We start from the raw sequence: 12,241 nt of genomic DNA on the forward strand, positions 1-12,241 counted from the left end.
TAAACTAACAACTTTGACCCATGTTTGAAGGTCACTGGCTAATAAATCGCCATTTTAGCACCTTCGAAGTGGCGCTGAGATGCATTCAATGCGACTCCTTTCAATATCATAATGTTTTGATGGTATCATTTTTACACAATACAGTATACTAGGATGCAGCTACAAAAAAAAAATTAGAGTGAAGTTGATTGCATACTTTGTACAAACTGCGCTGCACAGTCGATTCTTATTTTTTATTGAAAACTTTCATCTAAACCTGCAGTTCTACGATCGTTGTTTTAATTGAGAATGAATTAACTATGCAAATTGAAGTCGTCTGCAAGCAATAAAAACAATGCGCGGACACCGACAAAGAAGATAACTGTTATGTCCTCGACTACAATTATGTGGTCATTATGTAACAACGCAAAATAAACAATAGCATTGTTTAACCCACCCTGGTTCATACGCTGCTAACAATTTCTACAAGGAATCTAAAGGACTTTAGCTAATTGGTTCACTATTCATTGGAGGGTATGCCTCACTGGAGTACTTCTAGCTACAGCTACACTCCACAGGAATCTAACTACAATGGCTGTGGACGTCTGTTAAACAAAAGGAAGTTAAACATACAACAGTTTGGTCAGAACATTACTCAAATCCTCTCTGCAAACATTCTGACCAGTTCAAACACTGTTGCTAGTTGCTACATTTCATAGAACGAATGCCATAAAATGGAGGTTTTGCAGCCCAGTGCGCAAAGCGCCAGTTGACTTTGTAAATTGTCTGATGCTCTCCTGGAAAGCTATAAATTCACCTGATTTAAAAGATGAATTGACAAGAAACTCAAGTCGTGTGCAAGCAGAATATATGTTTGATTTGACAATTTATGACCTTTCAGCCAATGCAGAATAACTTCTTCAGACAAGCAAACGAAACCAAGCAACAACACGGCACTTCAATTTTAAAAAAATGCGAACGTTTTCGACTATACACAGTTACTACACACCTTCTAGTCTTTTCAGGTGACTCGAAGAATTTCCAGTTTTTCGTCACACAAACACGAAATAATCCAATCGCAAAATTTCTGCAGCAAGAAAGGGAACGTATGACCACAGCTTCGTTTTTACACGCGGCATGAAACATTTAAAGTTGCCACACGAATCGCGATACAAAAGGTTTGTTTAAAACGATCAGTTGTTAATCTTTCACGTGAGAAAACAAGAAAAGTGGTCCAGACCATCCAGGAAAAGTCTGATGTTCAATGAAAAGATAAGGCCAGATAAACCATTCAATGAGTAACTGAAACCTTGTCTCGTATGCGTGTTCACTTCATTGTAAACGAACACAGAGACACGATTAGAAACCTCAGTGGTATAATTACACGTCACAGCGTGGACTCCAATCAGAAACAAGCTACCAGGATTTCAGTGGCTGATTTCAGCTCACAAAAAACATGAAGGACAAAGCGTAAGAAAACTTTTATGGTAGGCTACGCGACGAACATTTCTTGGATCAATGATATAGTTGAACTATAAGCGGAACGACACCAAGCAATAACATAGTATATACCGTAGCATAAAGAAAACAAAAATTTGAAACGTTTGCATCAGCCAATCTAGTGTATTAAAATCTTATTCACCAGGCTAAATCTTGAATATACAATTAAACTACTGCGGCAGTGTAATGCATCTCTCATTCCAACAAAGTACAGCTATGTTGGCTTAATAACCAGGCAATAATGAACGATTCACTGCCTCACCAATCTCTGTGCTTATACGACTCTCATCTATGTGGCCACATGACATAGTTTAGGCGAATAAATACATTTTTTTACCGTAACTTAATTTAATCTTCCGTTTTTGTAAACAATTTTTCAGTGCTAACGCCATGACAATGACGTGACAACCAGGCGATCTATCAACGCTTTTCCTAATGGTATTACAATCATATAGGGAAGAAATGCTAGTAAATAGATGATGATGTCATCCAATGAAACTAAATATAAATGATGCTCTTATTAGGCGATACACCAAGGACTTCATGGCAATGGAAAAAAGAATTAACACATACATGGGAATTTCCAAAGTGTTTGGTTAAACCAAATGTGGGATAAAAAGCGGACATAACAAAATCTGTACTTAAAATGCATGCTGCTCCAAGGGTTAGATGCACAGACTGTGGCACATTCAATGATTAAGCAAACTGTCTGATGGAGAACTTATTTTTTTCTTTAAACCAAATTCGTTGATGAGACTCATCCATTACTGATCCACATATAAACTTTGCACAAACTTATTCTCAATTATTATATATATATATAATATAATAACCAGGCGATTACTTTAATCAGCCGTTTAAATGATCCGCTGCTGATGCATTCAACTTTTAGTTTGGAAAAGTATATAATACCCTAAAAAAGATTGTTCTCTGAGCTTGCAAGTATAAACAAGACACATTTGTTACTTTCACTTCAGTTAGATACAAACAGGTTCTCTGTGTTCTCACCAGCTAAGACAAACACTTACAGTTGTTAAATCAGGTTAAAAATTAAACTTATATATATGTGTTTAAAGAGAGAATACCAATAAATCTCTGTTCATAAAACAGCCAACAGCAAATATTGGAAGAATTTCAAAAAATACATAATATATAATATTTATTTGCATCAGACAAAGCTGTCCATATCCAAAACACAACAACAACGAAATAATACACAAACTGCAAATGTACAAAATCTCACCAAATAGGCGATCTACTGTTACAAGTTTACAGACAATGGTACAGTAGTGTTACAAGTTAGAAGAACTGAAAGTATTCAGAACGATAACAACATTGTTATATGAACAACATATTAACATCTCAGCCATGTTTGCACGCCCTATTAAATTTCACTTTTCATTAAGATCAACAAAATCTTTTTAAATTCAATTCAACAAATGCTGACAAAACTCACTGACAGAAGCAAGTATTAGACTATCAGCAAACAATATTAGCATTCTCAAAACAATGCCAAAGATTCAACAAAACATGTTTTAACTTAAAAATATGAGATTTCTAAATCATAATATAAATTAAAAGGTTACGCAAAAAGTAAAAAAAGACTTTTAAATTGTAATTAGCAATAAAATAAATTCAATATCCTGAATATCAAAACAAGCCACCTTTCGTTTCATATTTTCAAACATTCAACAATTAATCAATAGACAACATTTCAATTGTTTTGAATAGCAATTATAGCACCCCGTTACCTACTTTATGTATACCAGCTCATGTACCATAAAATTAGACTCAGCCCAGTTCTCTCCTTCTAGCATGCGCTTCATAACCAATCAGAAATAATCGACAACTTCATAAGCAGTTGAGTATGAAAAATCAACCACTATTACAACCAAAAATTATTTAGTACAAGCTCTACAACATTTATGATGTTCATTTGGATGTGCAGTTGCTTTCGTAACATGAAAAAAGAAAACTTGAGATAAAAGAAAACCATTCAAGAGAAAAGGCCTGTGTCAATGTGACTTTATTTAACAAAATGTTTATTTTTAATACCATTGCAACACATAGTTCACACATGCTGAACAGCCTCAGCAGCTGCAATCTTCACAAAAGAGGACAATGATGACTATAGCCAAAAGCAGATAAAACAAATAAAAAATATATAGATTATGCCTAACATACCGGTAACACTAAAAAAAATAAGAAAAATTATGAGACGAGAGATCGTATGAAATTTCAATTTAAATTAAAGCAAACCAAGCCTATTTTTGTTTGTTTGGTTCAGGATTCTTTTGGTTCAGATTCAGTTTGGTTCAGATTCAGGATTCTGTGCCATTTTGAAAAATTTTAAAGTCACTAGGGACAACAAATTGTCCTTAGAGAAATTAGCAAGCAAGTAAGTGAGGCTTTATGTGGAATCCTGGAAACATTGATGTTTGAAAAGATGAAAATTTTTACATAGATCACGTTAAAACTGGCAGAAATACACAATCAGACAGAGTTGAAGACCTTATTTCATCTTTAGAGACAATAATAAAAACAACATAGACTGTACCAAAAAAACATTGCCTCAACTTCATGCTTGAAAATACATAGCCTAGAGATATAACACAAACTATTTTTGTATCTAATAAGCTCATTTCTGTTATTAAGACATTAAGACAAAATTGGCTATTTTTACAGTAGTGGCTATTTTTACAGTAGGAGTGTTGCCAGATAAGTAATTCTGTCCTAGTTTGAATAAAGTATAACCAGAATCCCATTGAAGAAAATAATTTGTAATTTAGACAATTCTAAAGTCCTGGGCAGTGAAAAAAAATCTTATCCGTAGTCCTAACCTTAATCCTAACTCTGATAACATATGCCATGAAACAATGCTTTTTGATTGCAACCATAGCAACCTGCATTGAAAAATAACTACTTAGTATATATATAATAATAATAATATATGAGATGTTGTAAAGCAGAGTGCTTATTCATCTTTCAATCACGTACAGTAAATATATGTATGTCGTACAGTATATATAAAGTAATGTCAAGTTATCAGGGCTGGGTATGTACCATACACAACCATAGGCATTACGTAGAAATAACAAAAAAAGCATCAAGTTAAGCACAACATCAACTTTGCTAATGTTGATTTAAATACATTCTACCTTTGTCTTCTTCAGGGAAAGAGTTGCATAAGAAAGCCTTTTCACTGAGTACAATATAAAAAGTGTTGAACAGTCCTGATAACTACACAATGAATTATTGAAGAAAATACCAGCTAATAAACACGAAGTAAACTCATATGAAATAGTAGCCTACTGAACCTGCTAGCAGTGGAGTGCATGCAAAACTTAAGCGCAGCATGTATAAAGGAAAACATAAAATTAAAAATGTGTTGCAGAATGTCGCGTGATATACTGAAACAGGCATGCAAGAAGACAATGAATTCCATCATGTGTAGCAGAAACACAGGAAGTCATAAAAATCAGTTGGCCAATAGGCCTACTGTACCAAGCATGTTGAAAAAACGCAAGTCTAACACGATGTTCAACAAAACTATAACAACATCAAACTATTTACAGTACTAAAATAAAGTTGCACTAAAATGCTACTAAGCAAATTCTAGAAAACAAACACTATCAGGCCTATATGCTTTGTTGCATCTTTTGTACGGCAGCTAGCCTACAAAATATTAAACCACTTTGGCCCACTGTAAACTCATCCATGATCACTTTAATACATAGCCTACTACCAGGCCTAGCCACTGCTGACAACCACTCCAAACTTTTTGTTCCTTAAACTTTCCATCATGCAAACAAGGAAACGGTCATCTAAAAAGGTAAAAAAGAGTAACTAAGACCGAGAAACTAAGCGCAACTTTGTATGGTTCCTTTCACGATGCGCTGAAGCTAACTAGCTAAACATCCACCAAAAATAGTAAAATAGTAAACACGCAGCACTACTAGTGGTTTACGGTGATAAACAATGATCTTTCTCTAGCGCCACCACAAAGCCAGTGAGTGAAAATAAGCAAAAGAAAAGATCAATTCCAGGGAGTCGAACCGAACCCGAACCGGATTTTTGTAAACCGGTTTTGGTGCGATTTTGTCTGAACCTTAACCGGAACTGAACCGAAAATTTGAGTTAGCTTAAACCCTAACCGAGCCTAAACCGGTTGAAAAAAGCGGTTCACTCCAGCATTACGTCATTGTTCGCATTGTGGTAAGTGAAGTTGTACGTAGCATGTTGTTATCTTGGAGGCCACATTGTACGGATGAATTATAGCTTATTCCGTAACACACGATCCACTATCATCGATGCTTTGGAGAGGAATTTTTTGACCAGTGTTGGATTTCAATAGTAGGCCTAGGCCTAATTTTATCGAACCCGAACCGGAACTTATAAAACCGGTGTTGAGATTATTTTTGTCGAAACCGAACCGTACCCGAACCACAAATCATTGTTGTTGAACCGGAGCTAAACCGGAACTCTTAAGTTTCTTCGAACCCAAACCGGAACTGAACCAAATTTTGAAACAATCTTTGAACCAGAACTGGACCCGAACCGGAAAAATCAAACAGTTCGACTCCTTGATCAATTCCATCTGTGATAGCCTAGCCTACTACAGAGCTGTAGCCTATCAACACAAAATTCTGAAAGCAACCAAATGTCATTGCCACTCCGACACGGCAGTCTGTCAAGCCCCGACTTAATGTTCTACAGTCTGTAGGCTATCAGGGAAGTAGTCAGAGGAAAGCAAAGGAGGCAATTACCTCCTCTCGAAATATTTTAAATACGTTAAGCAATTCATACTCTGTTACATCATCACTTGACCTTGGCCAGAACAGGGATATCTAAAGAAGAGGATACGAAGGCTTGTATTACGTCTGACAATAGAAGGGCTTTTGTTTATCGTAAATAATCTCTGTTTATCGTAAAATGACAATTGGCACCGATAGTAGTTTAATAAATCTTGTTATGATAACTTGCATTGCGTTATTAGCATCAGGCCTGGATATTCACAGCATGCTCATGGACCATGGTTGCTTGTTAATTCAAATACCCATATAGGCTACTTGCTTTACATCTAGCCTACTGCAAAGACTTTGTTAAAAAAACAGCTTACTGGTAACTTTTCAACTGTCTTTGTAAACAAGTATTCTTTAAATATGCTCTACGTAACATTTGCTAACTGTCTTCTGTAGCTCATTGTACCAGCTGCACTACAAAACTTTCTACGATTTTGAAAAGAACCACATGTTTAAAGCACTACAAACTACCGCCCTGGTAGTGTCATGAGAATAAGGCAATCGCTGCGAGCCTTCATATAACACAAGGTTCTTTGGTGTTTCTTGCGCCAACATGGCTTTTTTCCCTTATTTATGTAGGGGGGGAAGGCGGAGCAAGTTGAGCAGGGTTTTTTTAAATCTAACTTGTTTTTATTTCACTAAATTTTTCGAAGACTCAAATATTGCATTTCAAAAACATGCTAATAAGCCAAGTTTTAAGACAAAAACTGGTTGGTTTTATTTATTATTTTGCACTGTATTCAAGTTTAAGTAACGATTGCACAACTTGCCCCGGATTATTTTTCCGGGGAAAGTTGTGCAGCACCATGGGGCAAGCTGTGTAGCACCATGGGGTAAGTTGAGCAACACTAGGGGCAAGTTGAGCAACAAATTACGGCCAGCAAAGGTACAGACAATTTAACAAATCAGCTATTTTTACATTCATTCACTATCTTCAGACTTTGAAACTATGTAAAAGTGGCTAATAACTTAGGCTACATCATTTGTAAATTAACAAAGGCGGTTTACAGGAACAGTTGCACAACTTGCCCCGTCATCAATTGCACAACTTGCCCCATTCGCTCTTTTTTTAAATACCAAAAAATTTCAAGAAAACTAACAAATGTATGAAAACAATTTTCCTGCGAAAATACAACTAGGCCTACATCATAGCCCATGTCTACTGACCCCCACTCCTAAAGTTTGACTAGTTCTGCTGTGCATCCAAAAAAATCAAAATTTCATTTGCATCCGAATTTAGATCCTAAGACCTAAACACCTTATCGTTGATCAAGCCTAACCTGCCCAAAAAACTGATAACTGCGATTCACGTGCTTCAAAGGCATTATAGGTAAAATATAATAATGGCGTTAAAGATTCATTACGCTCTTTATTTCCTTTCAAACGGGGACTTGAACAACTTGCCCCGTTGCACAACTTGCCACAACCCCACAACCCCGCCAACACAACCCCGCCTTCCCCTATTTGCTGATGTTGTTGTTAAAAGGTGAATCTCTTTCTCCTCTCTTTTAGTTGCCTACTGTCGGTTGCATAGCCAAGTGGTGAGAGCTCTGGAACGGCAATCGAAAGGGCGCCGATTCGACACCGCTCAAGAGCATGCGGCTGTGTCTCTGGCAGGACACTTAAAGGCATGCCTGAAGGTGGACACAAAGATTGGCTTTCTTGCCTTCCCGTCCACTTAATCTAAATCTTCAACCACTGGGTGCAAGCCTGGATACGACAAACAGTTGACTATACTATTGACTTAGGCTGAAAGTAGGCTACTCTCAGAATGAGCAATTTTAAGGTAGGCCTATCTTTTTCAAAAAATTCTTTAAAGGTCCCTCAGATCCCCATGTGGGTGCTCCGCCTTTGCTGACTCGTTGTCGGGTTCACTCATACGTGCAAAATTACTTATTTTCCTCTACCCCGCGAAACTTCGTGCTGCTACTCTCCTGGTCTGCACAATGCATGAATCATTGAAGCGCAATGTTTGTCGTGGAAGCGCAATGTAGGCTACAGTGTGGCTGCTGAATAGGAAAAAATTTTGCGTGTTTACAGCAGAAGTAAATCTTCTAATTTTTTTAGTTCACCTTTGTAGCCCTAAACATTGCAGTGACGTCTAAGACAGCAAGGATTGGATTGCAAAGTCGGATATTATTGTCTATTGATCCGAATTCATAAGCCGTGCGTAAAGCACAACATAAGCACTAAGCAGACCTACCATGTTTTCTAAAGCAAATTGAAGCATATCTATGAAAACAAAACAATGGTTGACAGACACTGATATGCAAATTACTGCATTGTCCGCATATTTAAACAATTCTTTTCTGAAGAACATGGCATTTTTTGCTAAAATGATGGAAGTGATATTTTGTTTCTCTATATTGAAAGAGTTTGTGGCGCCGAAACTAAAAAATAATAAGCCCCAAGTGGGTTTCGCAAGGGAGGAAATGTATCTAGCTGCGCAGGAATAAATGTAGGCTACCTAGTTGTATCTAGCTGCTCTAAACACAGCCTAGTAGCTTATCTAAACCACGGACACGGAAACAAGTCGGATAAGATTTAAAGAAACATTTTGTTATAGAGCTCAATGAGATAAGCAACTGGAAGCAAATTGCATAGCAAACGAGAACTCATTATAACGCAAGGAGATAAAAATAATAATTTGTTTCATACGGTTTGGTGCAAAATAGCATCAATAAAAATTCTCCGTAATTGGAAATTTTTAGTCTACTATCGCAGTTCTTTCTGGCTGTGACCTGTAAGAGATCGAACCCTCCTCATGAAAATTTGTGCTGGTCTTATTTGTTTTTTTTTTGCCTTTGATAAGTTTTGATATAGCATAGTTACATAGACTACATAAAGTTACGTGCATACAAAAATCAGGATATAGGCCTGCAACTAGAAATCATCAGCTGAAATTGCATCTATTGTAGGGTGTGGTATTTACGTCTTGACAACGTCTGGAATTTGTGTTTGCCATGTTTGGTAGTTATGTCATCTGCTGCTTGATTAAAAAGCGCGATGCCTCTGGCACCGCAAGCAACCTTTCCTTTCAACTGCTTTGCCAGAGCGTCGCAGTCTTATGTTTGAAACCAGCTCAGTGGCCGAGTGGTTTCGCCTTCGGCTCTGGTGCTGGTAGATCTGAGATCGATTCCAGGTCGGGTCAAACCGAAGACTTTAAAAACGGTACCGATTGTGTTCTATCCTGCATAGCGCAGTGAGAATGAGTCGGGTAATAATGTGATAACATCGTAAACCTGATACAAATTAAAAATGAGCCCTGTCGCTAAAAGACCTTAGCTGTTGTAGAGCGACAATAAATAAAACCATAACATTATTATTATCTTATGTTTGAAACTATATGTTACAGTAGAAGATTGTGTTGTATGCCTACTAGTACTACGTTACCGATTGCTATTAGTTTGTCGTTAGTTCTTATTGTTTTGTGTTTCTATATTTCAGTGAATAAAAGCCTCAATTGGGTTATTAAATGTTTCATCTCATAGGGTAATCTCTAAATGTTGTCAAATTTGAGGGGCCCTTTTTTAATTGGGGTCAGTAGCGGATCCACGTAGGCAGGCATTTGGTCACGTGCCATCCTAAAATCGAGTTTTCACATTGTTACTAAAGTCCTGTGCAACATAGTAAAAACCCACGGACAGTGTTGTACGCGTCAATGAAATAAATTGACGGCGTCAGCGCTTATTTCTAGCGCTATTTTAGCCAGGGTCTCACGAAACAGAAGTATTTCAACCAAGTATAGGCTAACAATAGCTATAAATTGTTTGTTTGTCATATCTTTATCCTGCATTGCGGGAAAGCGGACTTGAGCGCTATGCATCTGTGTACGCCTTCCGACGTACACCTGACCCACGCTGCAGCCGACGGCAATGTCTGTTTTCGGTATTAATAAAGAGCCGGTATTATGTTTTGAGACTGTATTGGTATTTAACCTCTTTAACCTCCGACATTCATTGATTTTTCGCTTTCTCTCTCTGATCCCTCGTTCTCGATAGGCTACTATTTAGGCTACGATATGAGTGATCACCATTACGCGAACTTCTTGCGCTTGCATTCCAGGTAGCCATTCTAACCAACGTGAAAGCCGGTAATTCGGACGAGTCGCGCTGGCCAGAATACATTGTGAAACGAGATTTTCCATGAAAACAAAAATGACGCAGAGCTCGTGACGCTTAAAATCGGCAAAATAGTTGACGGCGCTATCACTTCTGTCAACTAAAAAATAAATTGACAGCGCTAGCCTCAGCGTCAACAAAAAGTTGACGCCGTCAACGTACAACACTGCCCACAGATAGATATCCCTGTAAAAACCGACAACAAATTAACCATTGTAATCCTTCTGTGGTGGTGAAAGATTAAACGAAAACTTTTTACTTAAACTTCTCAAGAAGTTCAGTTTCAATTTGATGAATTTGGGAAATTAGGCAAAAAGGTTTGCGTCTTGATGAAGAGCAATTAAGCTATTGGTCTTAAATATCTACAACAAAGCAATCAAAACAAGATGAAATGTTTCAAAAGTTTTTACGGAGCAAGCCCACAAACTGATTTCTTTTACTTTTCAAACTTTTACACCCAACACGACTTTTACATTGTCTACTTAAGGTCTATGTTAGGCTACATTTTTCTGCTTTGTTGAAAAGTTCCTCCCAATTTTTTCCTAGACTTTCTACTGCCTGGGGCCCACTCTGGTCGGAGGGTGGTTTCTCCAGCTTTGATTATAAAGCATTGCTTCAACATATTGTTGCATGCGCGGCTGAGTGATTAAAGTGCCTGCACTGCATGACGCCCAACAAGACATGGGTCACATGGGTATGACATTACTTTATGACTTGGCTAAACACTTGATGGAAGAATCTGACTCCACGAAGCTCTGTCTTTTGCTGCTTCTAGGTTCTAGCTGCCTGTTGTGATGTATCATCACTAGCGTTTCGACAATAGGTGTGAAGCCTAGATTTATGAATAATTGTGTTACGTAATTGTGTTATTATAATTGTGAAATTACTTTTTACAAATCTTTTACAGCAGTCAATAAATTATAGGCTACTTTGCTGTATTCGGCATAGTTATTGGGATCATAAAGCTTTAGTAGAGAGTTTGCTTTGCTGAACTATAGACAAACAAAACAAAATAACCTTAGCTAGTTTAACATGTTGTATTACATAAAGATATAAACATATATTCCTCAGAGATATATTATCGAAAACGTTTGAGTTGATTGTTTTTTAATTGTGTTATATCTCTGTGTAATACTACTTTGTTTTGTTTGTCTTTTGGAATCATGATTTATTTTTCTTTATGATCGTAACCTACTGATATTTTGTCTGAACTAAGGTGAAAACGGAAGCAGGATATTAATTTACTGCATCCACCAACATTAAATCAATGTAAGAAAAGACAAATTTGATAAGTGGTTTCTCGGCTCAAATCAATGTTATTCAACCACATTTTATAGATTACATCACTGAAAAACAACTTTGTTGCGTATTTATATTTTTTCTCTGCAAACCCGACTGCACGAGTCTATGCTATAGCCAGAGGTGGGCAGTAGCGCGCTACTGTTGTAGCGGCGCTACTTTTTTGGTGAAAGTAGCGGTAGCCGCGCTACTTTTTACTTGGAGTAGCGGCTGCAGTAGCGGCGCTATTTTTATTCCAAAGTAGCGGTAGCGGGAGAGGCGCTACTTTTTTTCAGTCGCACTCCCGCTACCGCTACTTTTTAATTTAAATTTTTAAAAAATGCTTGTTTTTTTTGCAATACTGGCGTGGTTAAGCAGCTATATAGCCTAATCGGCTTGGTTGCAAAGTTTCGGTCTTTTCTAGCTGACGTCAACTTCTTCGGCGAATATCTCCGTGTGATGAAGCCTATCTGCCAGGCTTTAGACATTCTGCAGGGCGAGTCCAAGGCATATTAGGCTACGGAGTCTTGCTTCCAACCATCACAATTTGCAGGAAGAAGT

This window comes from Aplidium turbinatum, chromosome 1, assembly GCF_918807975.1.
Source record: "Aplidium turbinatum chromosome 1, kaAplTurb1.1, whole genome shotgun sequence".
Classification (NCBI taxonomy): domain Eukaryota; kingdom Metazoa; phylum Chordata; class Ascidiacea; order Aplousobranchia; family Polyclinidae; genus Aplidium; species Aplidium turbinatum.